This window comes from Giraffa tippelskirchi, chromosome 8, assembly GCF_054371585.1.
Source record: "Giraffa tippelskirchi isolate mGirTip1 chromosome 8, T2T-mGirTip1v1.2.pri, whole genome shotgun sequence".
Taxonomy (NCBI): domain Eukaryota; kingdom Metazoa; phylum Chordata; class Mammalia; order Artiodactyla; family Giraffidae; genus Giraffa; species Giraffa tippelskirchi.
In genome coordinates, this window is record NC_137282.1 from 76,268,900 (window position 1) to 76,281,185 (window position 12,286).

General features: G+C 43.4%; 1 long non-coding RNA gene across 1 annotated transcript in view; it reads right to left on the reverse strand.

Moving 5' to 3' along the window:
- Window positions 1–344: 344 nt before the first annotated feature.
- LOC145519091 (uncharacterized) overlaps window positions 345–12,286 on the reverse strand; it is a 383,847-nt gene continuing 371,905 nt past the window's right edge. The window contains exons 14-15 of the long non-coding RNA XR_014063529.1: window positions 1,363–1,450; window positions 345–403 (exon numbers count right to left, since the gene is read on the reverse strand). This is a non-coding gene — a long non-coding RNA (uncharacterized LOC145519091). The remainder of the gene's footprint in view (window positions 404–1,362; window positions 1,451–12,286) is intronic.

Genomic DNA, 12,286 nt, shown 5'->3' on the forward strand with positions numbered 1-12,286 from the left:
CTTTTGTTACTGACTTAGAGGAGGCGCATTAGGATGTAGGAAATTAAGAAGTGTCAAGTAAGTCTGAGTCTAGAGATGAACCATGCTATAAATGATCCATTGGGAAAGGAGAGAATTAAACACTGTCTCCTTTCACAAACGGGAAGCTGAGTAAAAGGGTGCAGACTGTGGGCTTTGTGCATGGGAATGAAGTGGAAGACTTCTTGGGGTGCAGACCCCCAGCCCAAGACTTTCTGATTCAGCCTGTGTAGGATGGGGCCCAAGAATTACCTTTCCACCAGGTCTCTATGTGACGCATGCATGCTAGGACTGTTCTCTGAGAACCACTGATATGGCGAGCAGGGTGGACTTTGGGTTAAAATATTGGCTTTGTATCCTGTATCTGACTTTCTGAGCAAGGGGTCTTTAAAAAAAGAAAAAAAAACACCTTAATTTGCATATGTTTGCTTCTCAGAAAATATGTAAAATGCTATTTACCCAATAGACTTGGAAAAAGCAACAATATAAGTACAGTGGCTAATGTATACAAAATTCTTAAAAATATCATTTCCTCTTCTCGAGGAGAGAAGGCAACCAGATGGAGAAAGGCTCTCCATCTGTTCAGATCCGTATTTTAGGAGTGGCAAACTGGATTCGGGTGGGAGAAAAGAAATACATTCGTCAAACTCCCCCACATTGTCGCAAGGTGAATACAGCAGGAACCCATGTGGGGGAGACCGCGGGTTGTATTGACTTTGATGTTTAAGATCCACTCCTCACTTAAAGGAAACGCTGCCTCACTTCTGGCTTGTACAACTCCAGAGGGCTGGAGATGCTTGGTCCAGCAGCGGGAGAAGGGACATTCTTTTTTTTTTTTTTTAAATATATATAAATTTATTTATTTTAGTTGGGGGCTAATTACTTTACAATATTGTAATAGTTTTTGCCATACATTGACATGAATCAGCCGGGACATTCTTAAAGGTCATTAACATTGCTTCCATCCTGCACTGAGGCAAACTTGGGGTAGAGGAACTTTCAATCACCATCAGCTCCGTCTAATACTGAGGCCACTAAATCCTTAAGGACAGACTCAAAGGTGCCTCCAAGGCTAAATATTATCATGAAAAGACAAATAAACGCTTATCTAGCTTCAGTGACCACAAGAACATAAGACTGATGGACAGCTTTTCTGCAGGACTTCTACTGATAACCATTCTCCAATGAAACTAAATTTCAGAAGGGCCAACTTAGATCAAATGTGTCTCGAGCTTTATGCTTTTGGAAAAGCCATGTCACTTCTGAGACCACTTTCTTATCTGTGAAACACAGAGTTGGGGCTAATGTGTATGCTATTTCTAAAGTTCTTTGGTTCTTTCTTACCTTCATTACGCTCAGTATTTCCTGTTCTTCAGCTGACTGTAAGATGACATGTGTTTATATGTTTCTATTTAGGCTCAGTGAGTTGTTTCTGGGGAAAGCATTCAAAATTGTAATATTAAAAAAAATGTCAACCAGAATGATCTGCAAAGAAGTGGACACAGTAAATGCCCCCACTATACACAGGCCTCTCACCCCCTGACACACAGGCATACACCATCTCGACAGCGGCTGTAGATACAAATCATTGCATTTGTCTTCATCCTGTTACAGAGTCCAGGCTCTCCTCATTGCTTTTAGCTTTGCCTCTAAGTTTAAAAACACTTTGATAGCCCTTTCCCTGAAGGACTGTCCTTTCTTTCATATTGATTGAAAGAAGATCCTGGAAAATACTTGCTGAAACTGTATATACAAAAATCTTTCCTGTTGGGAAAGTTCCTTTAGAAACCAATAATCATCATCCTTGGAATGACTGCAAAACCATCAATTCTTGGTTTGTTTCCTTTAAACCTGGATCCATGCTGCAGTCAGATCCCAAAGAGGAAGTGACTGCTCACAATATTAACAGAAATAGCAGTAACCAAAAAAAGCAAAGAAAAGAAATAGCAGTAACATAACTTGCGTGGAGCTTCTGACATGTGTAGGACTTTGCAGTTAGTGCCATGATACAAAGGTATGAGACATGGCTCCTTTCTGCACAGTTAGAAGAGAGAGACACCCTACTAACACGACTATTAAGTGCAAAGTGTGTGATCACACGCAAACACAGGTTCTGAAAGATGAATTAACATGCCCTGGGTCACATAAGTAATTATAAGAAATAGAGTGGAACTGAAGTCAAAGGTGTCGGCTTTCCTCATGACATCTCGTCTCTGGGGCTGCTGCTGAAGATTGTCTGCTATGTCAAGATCTTCAGTTGACCCTGAAGGACAGATGAGAATCACATACAGGCTGAAAGGATGAAAACCATCGTAGGTGAGGATGAGAAATACATGAACACGTTTGGACGGATATATACATAAAGAATTCTCAAACACATTTATGTTTTGTTGGAAGACTTGTTAATTTTTTTTTTTTTGATCATGGACCCAGGTTTGCTTATCCTAACATGAGTTTGTATTTGCTGAATATGCACCATATGATTATAGGGAGGGTCAGCTAGTTCGTGCTGGGTCAGATGGGGCAGTGTCTGTGCGTGCCCAGTCTCTCAGTTGTGTCCGACTCTTTGCAACCCCATGGACTGTAGCCCATGGATTCTCCAGGCAAGAATACTGGAGTGGGTTGCCATTTCCTTCTCCAGGAGATCTTCCCGACCCAGAGATTGAACCCGAATCTCCTGGAACGGCAGGTGGGTTCCTCACCACAGAGCCACGTGGGAAGCCCAAAATGTGACATGAGATATGGTCAATGACTTGGGGATCAGAGGGGCCTGCCCATGACATCTCCACCAGCACCCCTCCCCTGATGCCACCGTGACCCACCTTAATAGACCCCAGACCTTGTCGATGATACACTCAGTGAAAGCAGAACACTCCGACACTGGGGATGTAAACTGGTGCAGGCACTGTGGGAAACAGCACGGAGGTTTCTCAAAAGCCTACAAATAGAACCACCTCATGATCCAGCAACTCTGGATATATATGCAAAAACAATACCAAAAATACTAACCCGACAAAACATAGACACTGCAATGTTCATAGCTGCATTCTTTACAGTACCTAAGACACGGGAGCAACCTAAGACAATGTACATCAACAGACAAAGTAATGTTACACAGTCATAAAAAAGAACAAAAATGTGTCATTTCCAGCAACTGGGATGGCATTATACTGTTATATATAAGTCAGACAGAGAAAGATAAATACTGTATGATACCACTTAAATGTGGAATCTAAAAAATACAACAAGCTAGTGAATATAACATAAAAGCAGAAGACTCGCAGATTCAGAGAACAAACTAGTGGTTACTAGTGAGGAGAGGGAAGGGGGAAATACAAGGGTAATACGGGCAGTCTAAATTGTTAGATATAAGATGGATTCAAGAATGTACTGTACAGCATGAGAAATATAGTCAATATTTTGAAATAAGTCATCTTTAAAACTGCATAAAATTTTTTCGAAGGTAACAAAAACCTAAATTCACTCACTGTGCTCCCGTCACAAACGTTAAGCCCTTGCACACTCAGTGGAAAGATGACCAGTGAGGACTGTGGTTTTCTCTCTCTCTAGAGAAAATAAGGCCCTGGTTTGTGAGTGGGACTGATCATACCTCACCCATCCAAGGCAGCAGACGGCCACTGTACCGGCTGCAAGTATTAACATCTTCTACCTCTAAATGGGCGCTGTGTGTGTGCTCAGTCACTTCATTCATGCCCAACTCTGTGTGGACTTACGGACTGCAGCCCTCCAGGCTCCTCTGTCCATGGAATTCTCCAGGCAAGAATACTGAAGTGCGTTGCCATGCCCTCCTCAAGGGGATCTTCCCAACTCTGGAATCAAACATCTCTTACATCTCCTTCATTGGCAGGCAATTTCTTTACCACTAGAGCCACGTGTAAAGCCCAACTATCTAGATACCAGGGCCTAATTCTTATGGGGTAGATTCAGGGAGAAAATATAAATGGACCCACAAACACACACACAGGGACACATGTACAGTCACACACACACGTTCAGACACACACACGTACAGATACACACACACACATCCCCATTCAATCCCCCAGGATGCTGAGTTACAAATCCTCAACCGCTCCTTTTGTTAGTGGGGGAGAAAGTCCGTTGCAGACTGCATCTATTAGGAGAACGCTCTTTTGAATTTCGAGGTGTGGAGATTCACGTGGGAAGGAGGGTAGATTCTGGCTGAGGAAACACTGCAGCAGCTGCCTGGCCCTCCTCCCTCTGGGCAGAGACTCTGGGGGAAGAAACCTCTGGGCTCAGCCTGGTTGGGAAGAGCTGGTGTCGGAGGAGGGGAGGGTGAGAGCAAGCAGCGCAGAGCAAGAAGCCTGCGGCCAGGTCCCGGGTCCACACGGGCTGGCTGTGAGGACCCAGGACACTTGGCCTCATTCGGTCTGAATTCTTTTAGTCTGAAAATAACTACGCCACTCACCCTTGTCTGACCCATGTCATTTTGAGGCTGCCATAAACATTATACGGGAAAACCCTGTTGAAACTTAAAAGATCCGTATCAACATGTGTTATTATTATGAATTAGACCCAGTTGTATTGAGAAAGAGACTTGGCAGTTGTTCACGTTCCTTTGTCACTGGAAACACTGAGGTGTGAATGAACATGACCCTGATCCTGAGGGCCTGAGGAGGTAATAGGTCTAAAACTGTCCACAAACAGTCGAGTGCTACAAGCTGTCACTATCTTAAATGAGAAAAAGCCCAATTAGGAGGGATCACTAGACATCAAACGGTATAATCCCCTTCATTCTACAGAGGAGAAAATTCTGAGAGATACTCCCGAATTTATTCAATAAACCTCTTCTGAGGTCTTAGAACACAGCAAGCATTTTGCCCCGCGCTGTGCACGCAACAGCTCACAGCGCACAGCCCTGCCTCTGAGTTCTGCATTTGCACAGGCACCTCACTGCCCTCGCAGTAGCCCTGGTTACAGGGACGACAGCTGCCACATAAGGAAGTGGGGTTTGGAAGGTGGAATCACCCTGCCCAAAGCCACAGTCCAGGTCAGGCTGTTGGCGATTTTTCTTAAAGGCAGCTCTGAACTTTCACAGATGTCAAATGGTTCTGCAGAAATGCCTCACTGAAAGGAACACTGATAAATACCATCATCAAGTATGTTCCTTCAAAATACTAAAACTCTTAATAATTTAAGGGAATCTTCCAGATGAGCAAGCAAACTCTAGATTTTAAATATTGCACAGAAAAGGACGTCAGCCTGAGTCCATGCACTATGCTTTCAGGTGACTGAATGATCATTCAAAGGGCAAGTTTGTGTTATGTGCGTGTGTTCATTTTTCTGAAGAGACAGTCCATTCTCCCCAAAATATCCAACCCTGATATAAATAATTCCTTAGTTTAGAAATAAAGCTGTAATGAAGTATATTACATCATCCTAAAAAATGCTCAACTTGTGCTGAAAAAATGAAACAACCAGAACTTTCACAAATAACATAGGTTCTGTTGGTAAGGGAACAGTGTCAGAAAACATCAAGGAGAATTACTGCTTCTCTCTTGGACCGTTAGAGTGTGTTGATTTAATCCCTCGTGCCTGCCAGGACAAGAATTTTCTTTATCACAGTTCTAGAGCTTGGTACAGTCTAGCTTTAAGTGTCAGAGTGACTGAGTTTCCATCACTTTTATTAGGAAATGGTTTTCCCGCCTGGAATATCACATGGTCAAAGCACAGACCATGTAGCCTGAGGTCTGCTTTCCTGGGTTTTACCAGGGGCATGAAGACACCCTGGGTTAACTGTCACTCATTCCACTCTGGCCTTCTGCCCTTGATCTGTGTTGGATGTCTGCACCACTGGGACAGAGGTGTGTGTGTGTGTTGGGCGGTACCCCATGGCTGTTACACAGAAATAGCACCACTGTCTCAGTCTGCTTGGGCTGTGATAACAAAAATACCATATGCTGGCTGGCTTGGAAACAACAGAAAGGTACTCCTCACAGCCGTGGAGGCTGGAAGTCCAAGATCAAGGTGTTGGCAGATTCGGGGTCTGGTGAGGCCCCCCTCTGCTGACTGTGCCCTTCTCTGGTGGAGGGGGCAAGGCCCTACCCTCATGACACAATCACCTCCCAGAGACCACACCTTCTAATCCCCTCACATTAGGGGAATGTGCTTCAACATCAGAATTTGAGGAGGGGATACTCAAACATCCGGTCTATAGAAACCACGATAAAAACATCAGGCCCAGGGAAGAACAAGAGGCTCATCGTGGAGAAAGCAAAGCAGCAAAACCGTCAACAGCAGCATCTTTGGTCCCAAAGCTCACTTAAAAAAATCATATTCTTTTGCTCTTTCCATGTAATCCTTGCTCCGCTCCCCGCAACGTGTACCAGGCTTCGGTGTCCGTCCCAAGCTCAGTGTCTCTCAGTCATCAGTCCTTGCTGTCTCCACTCCCTCCATGAGACAAAGCCCATCGCTGAACGCAGGATGCTGTGTTTGGAGGCAGCCCCCGAGCAGAACCTGAGGACCAGGTGAGGAGACATGAGGCGGACCTTTCCTGAGCCCTGTGCCCCAGTGAAGAAGCCCCGGCCCTTTTGCCTTTCTGGACATGACTCACCGCAGAGAACTTCCTTCCCCAGGTGATGCAGATAGACACAGCCTATGACAAGGTCTGGTGTCTCTGCCCGCAATGAAGGAGACCCAGGTTTGATCCCTGGTTGAGGGAAATCCCCTGGAGAAGGAAATGGCAACCCACTCCAGTATTCTGGCCTGGAGAATCCCATGGATGGAGGAGCCTGGTGGGCTACAGTCCACGGGGTCACAATGAGTCAGACACGACTGAGCAACATCACTTTCACTTTCTTTCATGACAAGGCCAGGCAAGGACCTTCCAAACTCCCACTGTTGGTCTCATAAATGATTAGCAGAACTGTTTGTCCCCTGAACAACACAGACGAAATGCCTGCTAACTTGAATTGACAACCTGTAGCCAGGAGTCTTTCATTTACCCTTGGACATGGGCTCTAGCACTTTGGCCACCTGATGTGAAGAGCTGACTCATTGGAAAAGATCCCGATTTTGGAAAAGATTAAGGGCAGAAGGAGAAGGGGGCGACCAAGGATGAGATGGTTGGATGGCGTCACTGGCTCAATGGACATGAGTTTGAGCACACTCTGGGAGACAGAGAATGACAGGGAAGCCTGGCGGGCTGCAGTCTAGGGGGTTGCAAAGAATCGGACACAAGTGAGTGACTGAATAACGACAACATGGGCTCACCCCGAGCTTCAGAAGACGGAGCAGTGCCTCCCACACTGCACCAAAGGCACCTCTCCGGAAGTGCTGTCCTTGGGGGGAAAACATCCCCTGTGTACGAACCATCTCATATTCCACAAGCCCTGCCACCCTCCCCCTCCCAGAATGTCTAGCCTGTTCACTCCTCCATACGAAAGGGCAGCCCATCTCTACCTGATCCTCGAGACCTTGGCAGATTGCGTGGTCTGAGAGTTCTCCCTGCTGCAAACACTTCTTCAATGAGGCGTCTCTACACTAAGCCTGGATTTGCTTGTGGGTGGCAGGACTCACCTGGGGTTGATTCCTTGCTCACAAGCGCTGTGATGTCAAGTTCCATCTGAGGAAGATACTGAATAGCTCTCTTTGGAGAACTGCTGCTCTTTCCCCAGATTTACTTTATTTTTGGAAATGTGAGCTTCCATCACCTGTTCTCTGCAGGGTGCTCCTCTAACTCCTGTTCAGATTCCCTCTTCCCTGTCAATAGAGAAGTGGGCTGCGCCCTTCTACGCTTGCAGGAAGGTGTGCTTGCCCCTTGGCTTGTCCACCTCTTGCCCAGATAATAAGTATTGTGCCAGATGTTCTCCAATAGGCTGCTCCTTCACGGGAAACTCATGATGAGAGACAGTCAACAAATGATACAACTTCTAGACAGCTCCCTAAGCAAAATACTGCTAGACTTAACTGCCATCTCTGAATGTTTTTATGATTGTTTCAGGGAATTTTCAAGTCATGAAGCTACATTTGGACAAAATAATTTAAACAAGGCATACACTTTTAGGGGCTCCCCTGGTGGCTCAGTGGTAAAGAATCTGCCTACAATGTAGGAACCACAGGAGAGGTGAATTCGATCTCTGGGTCGGGAAGACCTCATGGAGAAGGGCAGGGCAACCCACTCCAGTATTCATGCCTGGAGAATCCCATGGACAGAGGAGTCTGCAGCGTTACACTCCATGGGGTCGCAGAGAGTAGGACTCGACTGAGTGACTAAGTAGAAGGGGTGTAGGATCTGGACTGATTGTTCTTCACATGAAGGGTGTGCACCAAGGGGTTTGCAACCTCTAGGAATTAGCAGCCCTGGAACGGGCAATCTCCCCAAGATGAGTAAGACCCCCAGATATCAAAACATCAGAAAGTAGAGGAAATACAAAAGGCATAGTTGACACACCTCCTTTCCTCATCTCCAACACTTGCAACCACTACGCTATCATGCTTTTCTAAAATTTTGTCTTTCAAAAATGTTACATAAATGGAACCACACAGTGTGTCATCTTTGGGACTGGTTTTTCTCATTCAGCATTTCTCTGTAGATTCATCCAGGTCGTTATGTGCATCAACAGTGCATTTATCGTTATTGCTAAGTAGCAGTCCACGTTACCACTACTTCTCAGTTTGCTGACCCATTCACCTGTTAAAGGACATGTGGGCTGATTCCAGGTTTTGGTTACCACAAAGAAAGTTGCTACGGATATTCATGCACAGGTGTGAACATAGCTCTCATTGGCCTGGTTCATGTATCCCAGGTGAATTCTCCCGAGATTTATCCATAGGTTTAATAAAATTCTCATCAAAATCTCAGCAAAGGTTGGTCTTGAGGATCAGATGGAGCAATAACTGTTTGAATGATCAAATATGTTTTATAAAAGCCATGAGAAGAATGTTCTTTTGCACACACCTGTATTTCTGCTCTATCTTCGCCCTTCCTGATGCTCCAAGGGGCCTACTCTCGTCCGTTTATTTCTGTCTAAAGGACTTCCTTTAGCCAAACTCTGTAAGGCTGCCTGCCAATGACAATTTCTTTTAGTTTTCCCTTATCTGAGTATAATTGCAGTCCCCTTTCCTTTCTGTGGGATAGTTTCACCAGATATTGAAGTTGCAAGAGACAGTTGTTTTCTTTCAGCACTTGAAAAACACTGTGCTACTTGCTTCTGGGTTCCGTGGTTCCAAATAAGAAATCTTTTGCCATTTCTTGCACTGTCTTCGGGAATTTTTCTAAATATTTGCTTTCAAAAGTTTTATTATGATGTATCTTTCTGCATTTTTGTGGGGGCGTGAATGCTGTCTGAAGTTTATTCAGCTTCTTGACTCTGCTGTAGGCTCATATCTTTTGCCAAATTTGGGAAGTTTCATCCATTACTTCTTCCAATAACTTATAGCCCTACTTGCTTTATCTCCTTCTGAGACTTTAAGAAGACAAATGTTGAATGTTTTGTCCCAAAAGCCCCCAAAGCTCTGCTTATTTTTTTCCCAGTCTAATTCCTTATTGTTCAGATTGGGTGATTTCTACTGATTTCATATTTATGGATTTCATTCTCTGCCCTTTCTTCTTTACTACTGGATCCATCTCTTAGGTGTATTTTGTTTGTTTAATATTATTGTGTTTCTTGTGTTTATATTTTTATTTGATTTTAAAAAATAAATCCTATGTTTTTGCTGATATCTTCTGTCTTTTTTTCCCATTCATTTCAGGAGCTGAAAATTGAAGGCAAATTAGCAAGAAAAGGAATTAATCCAGGGCTTGTAGAGTCTCTGAAAGGAGCAGCAGCAAAAGAAAAGTAATAATAAAGACATAAGTAAGTGAGGGGAACTGCCGGAGAAAAGTAGAATCCAATAAAGATGAGGAGACGGATGCAGAGAAAGCAGTGACCACAGATCAACTGCCTCAATGGAAATAGCAAGGTCTCCTTCTCACATGTTTCCAGAAATTTCTTATATAACAAATGCCATTTCCTAGAAACCAACATGCTTGAGCATCAGCCCCTCCTGAGATGTGGTGCTGGAGTTGTCCTCTACAGACAGCTCAGAAGTGACAGATAGTGCAGCTCATCACGGAGATGTGGTCCTGTCCTAGCAACGATGTGCTTAGCAACCCCTGGGCCCTGGGTTTCCCCTCTTGATAACTGAATAATACCTTGTCCACAGGTTTGCAATGAAAATCAAAAGATATGGTGAGTGTAACAAGTTGTCTTTTTCCTTTTAAGTATCAAGTTATTTTTAAAACTACTCAATGCATGTGAGACTTGGGAGCAGGTTTCTGCTTCTTTGACTTGGGTCAGTTGATCTCCCAGCCTGTGGCAGAGGGTTGGGCTGCCACTTCCAGCATCACCTCTATACATTCATGTGGGTACAGCTTCCTCTATCTGTCTCCTGATTTTCCTGGCAGAGTGAACATTTATTTGCCCCAATTCACCTTTCCCAAATAGAAGCTGGAGTTCTTTCTTTGACTCGCAATAGACTTAGCTACAGTTGTTCATGTCAAGTTGGTCCTTAGGTTTAGTAGGATGAGTAATTGCTTTCCTGATGCTAATTAGGGCTTTATTTTAGGTAGTTGCAATGCCAATCATTTCTCAAGTGCTTACTGAGTGCCAGGAGTTATCTACACTCATTGTTTCTCTTAATCCTCATAATAATCCTATGAAGTAAATATTTTTATTGTATGGAAATATGCTTGCTGTATCCTTAATCTTATATATAAATCTGAGAAAACTAAAGATTAAGCAGAAAAAGGTCTTACAGTCAGTATACAGTAAAGATGGGCTTTGAATTTCGTCATTCTAATTCCAAACCTTAAACTCTCACTTAGCTCTTTTTCTAATGGAAACATACGAAGTCTCTTTTAATTCAGAAGAATGAGTGGGAGGAAATACATCCAGAGAAAACATAACTGAGGTCTTTAAAGATTTGAAATTATAAAATGAAAACTTTCTCAGTGTGGTAAAAAAAAAAAAAAATCTAAATGATGCAACTATTTTGTTCTTTACGATGGTCTCATCAATTTGCAACTGAAATTGAGGTTTGTTTCAAAGGAGAAGTTGTCATTGTTTGTTATCTCAGGAGTTTCCCTGTCTCTCACAAAATGATAGGATGTACGGTACCCTTTGAGGAGACATCAACCAGTTCCATTAATCTTCCTACAGGTTTGGGCAAGAAAAGCCCAATGTCCAATATCCACTACATGAACTCAAATCCCCAAAAGCTTCAGGGTTGTTTCCAGGCATTAATATCATAACATCACATTTAAGGTTCAAAAGTCATTAGAAGATTGATTTAAATGGCCCTAAATCTCCTGTCCCTTCTTATCCTACTACTTACATTAAACCATATTTTATTTTCAACTGCCCTTATGCAGAGTGTTGGTTATATAAAAGCAGGGTTATCTACACAAAGGGATTTAGTTTCTGGGTTTTTCCAGTAATGAGTCAATGTTTAATGCTAATAATTCCACAACAAATTATTTATTTATATTGTGTGCTTCAACTATTCATTTGCTGATCTTTTATTTATGGGTTATTTACTATGTACATCCATTGGACTAAGTATTTTGTGAAATAAATATTTTAAAATGGAGGACTTAAACACCACACATGACCTTTCTGGAGTCCACGAGAGCCCACAATTAGGAAGGGTGGTGGTGAGGAAGGGTGGATGGAACATGCCCCGTACTGTGAAAATAAGGAAGGAAGAAAGGAAGGAAGGAAGATAATGTGGAATTTCCTTTCTGTTCTGCTCCTGTGGGGGTGAAAGTCTGCGAGTGGACTGAAGTGGCAGTGATGTTAAGGGGGTGCAGGCAAAGTGAAGAATAAAGAAAAGAATTAAGTGTGTTCAGGTTGAGGACTTAACAGATGAGGGCTCCTCCTCTCCCACTGTGAACAATCATAACAAGAAAACAATAACAAGAAATGGGGCCTACAGGAAGTGATCAGGGTCTTAAAACCTAACCTTGAAAGCAGGTCTGTCATCTAAAATAAGGACTCTATGATTCTTATTTACAAAGGAAAGCAGTAAATCCTACACATGAGGGAGGAGGAAGAATAAGGAACTAAAGATAAAGAGACTTATGCTAACTTAAGGTAAACTGGAGGACCAGGGAGGAACAATTGTGGGGAATATCACCACAAGACAGGTATTGAAAAGCTGGTCTGAAATGCAGGGAAATGGGAGTGTAAGCATAGCTTCATCTTCTGTGATGAGAACTAAATAAAAGTGAGGTCCTATGCCATTG